The sequence below is a fragment of the Cricetulus griseus genome, chromosome X (genome assembly GCF_003668045.3).
Source record: "Cricetulus griseus strain 17A/GY chromosome X, alternate assembly CriGri-PICRH-1.0, whole genome shotgun sequence".
NCBI lineage: Eukaryota > Metazoa > Chordata > Mammalia > Rodentia > Cricetidae > Cricetulus > Cricetulus griseus.
In genome coordinates this window covers 82123129-82125839 of record NC_048604.1, presented here as the reverse complement: position 1 = coordinate 82125839, position 2711 = coordinate 82123129, and positions in this window count along the sequence as shown.

The following is a 2711-nucleotide window of genomic DNA, read 5'->3' as shown; positions in this document are numbered from 1 at the left end:
GGAAAAGTAGGAAGAGGAGTTGGGTGAAACTTAGAGACACTGGAATTCAGCTTGGGCCTAGTGGTGTTTCTCACAAGCATGGACATGAATGACCCTTTTTAGTGTGAGACATGATTCCTAGTCAGAGAGAAATGACAGGAATGTGGGCTGAAGTGCAAGTGCTGTAGGCACCAAGACTGTATGACATGAACACACATTTATCACTTGTGAAGATGCAAAATAGTTTAATCACTTTGGAAGACAATTTGGAAGTTTCCTACAAAACCATTCAGACTTTTACTATAGAGTATAACCATTATGCTACTTCATGTTTACCCAAACAAGTAAAAACCTTAACATCTATGCAATAATCTGCACATAGTGATTTATAAAAGTTTTATTTGTAGTTGCCCAAATTTGTAGCAGTCAAGATGTTTGTCGGCTTGTGACCAGTTAGATAAACTGTGGTGCATTCAGACTATGTCACTAAAACTAAAGTCCTGTCCTGTAGCTGTGACCTTACTACTTCAAATGGGCATAACTCGAACACATTTTGTATGGTAAAGGGTCCATACATATATGCATGGTGAATACTTTATATGACATTCTAAAGCAAGGCAAAAGTGTCAGATAATAAAATGTTGGCAGTAACTAGCACTCAGAAGGAAGTACGACATGAACATAAGGAGCAAGGGGAATTTTTCAGTGAAATGATGTGATTAGATAATTTTGAATATATATTATGAATTTGTCAAAAACCACATAATATACAACACCAAGAGTGAATTATAACGTTAGCTATGGGGGCCGGATTTTGGTGGCGCACACCCTTAATCCCAGAACTCAGGAGGCAGAGGCAGGGGGATCTCTGTGAGTTTGAGACCAGCCTGGTCTACAGAGCAAGATCCAGGACAGGCTCCAAAGCCACACAGAGAAACCCTTTCTCAAAAAACAAAACCAAACAAACAAACAAACAAACAAACAAACTATGGACTTTAAGGTGTGATGTAATGATATGTAAAGACATATTTAATAATTATAACAAATCTATCACTATGGTGTGGGATGTTGATATCAGGGAGGTTGTGAATGTCTAGGAATAGAAGTTACATAGCAACATTGTACATTTTGCTCAGTTTTTTTATAAACTTAAAACTGCTCTAAAATAAAGTCAGTTTCCAACAAAATCATATGAGAGACTCCGCCCCATTCTTTTCTCTTGAATTTAAGAACTGGATGCAAGGGGCCAAGGAGCCAGGACATTTTTTTTTAATTTGAATTAGAAAGAAGATTGCTTTACATGTCAATCCCAGTTCTCACTCTCTCCCCTCCTCCCCTTCTGCTCCCCAGGGAGGGTGAAGCCTTCCATATGGGGTCTTCAGAGTCTGTAATATCCTATGGGATAGGGCCTAGGCCCCCCTGTGTGCCAGGACATTTGTTTAATCATATATTTATTTGTGAGTTGTCGTGTCAGTTCTCTCACTGTACCTTATTTAATGTCTAGCAGGGTCTGGGACTTCCTATTTCTTGACCTAAAGTCTTTCTGTGTTTGTGTGTGTGTGTGTGTGCGTGTGTGTGTGTGTGTGTGTGTGTAAAATCCTGCACCTTTAATGTAGCCCTCATTCATGAAAATGAAGGGGACTAACCTTAGAAAACATCCTTGCTTTCTAAGATGTGTTAGACAAGGGCTAATGAGACATCTTGTTCAGCAAAGCATTTGCCTTGAAAGGCTGTGAAACTGAAATTTCAGTTCCCAGAAGCTGAATGCAGTGATGTGTTCTTGTAATTCTAGCACTGGGCTGGCACACATGCAGATCTCAGGGGCTTCTTGGCCAGCCAGTCCTTTGCAAATTCTAAGCCAGTGAGAGACCCTGGGAACTCAAAACAAGTGGCTAGTGCCTGACAACAAACAACAACCACTGTTGACCTCTGATCTCCTCACACACCTATCCTCACCCCCCCCCCACCCCCACCCCGATGCACACAAACAGCAATTTTTTTGTTGGATTTCTCAATGGGACTCTTAAGTCAGGATCCTAAATCTAACTACCAGTAGGGCCAACACTTTGCTAAGCAGGGTGTGAGGTTGGAACATCTGAGAGAATTCTATGGGGTCTCGCCGACAGAGGTTTGGGAATTTTAGCACTATTCAGAACTTTATACCTGCCATACCTTAAAAATCCTCCACCTCAAGGTCTGAGCCACCCAAGTCTGAGGCTAAGGTTTTTATCTTCCAGAGACCTCCAAAGGAGAAACTAGCCCACCTCAGTTGAGGCTGTCTGGGAACTCCGAGCTGACCACAGGGTCAGGATGCTATAAACTACATTAGTCTGGATGAGTGCTTCTCTACTTCCTCATCAGGGTCTTCAATTTCTCATGGATTTCAGAGACTATCCCTACTAATGTTATGCAATTCTACTTTGGGTAAGGCAGACCCTGAGAGCCTTTAGCGTTGGGGTAGCTGATCCTCTGGCTGGCAGCCCTGCCTGACATGTTCTTTATTTTGTGTTATTATAATGATCTCATAAATTTTATTCATGTTCCTAGATCACAGAGTCACTGGGAAACACCAAATTCCTAAAACTGATCAGTTTCTCTGTACTATAGGAAAATCATAACACAAGGCAGGGACCTCGGACAGATGTGTCTTCAGAAAAATACAGGCTTGTTCTTTTCTCTTTTTATTACAAGTCAGATTTAGCCTCATATGTTTACATTAAAAAGTTATATAT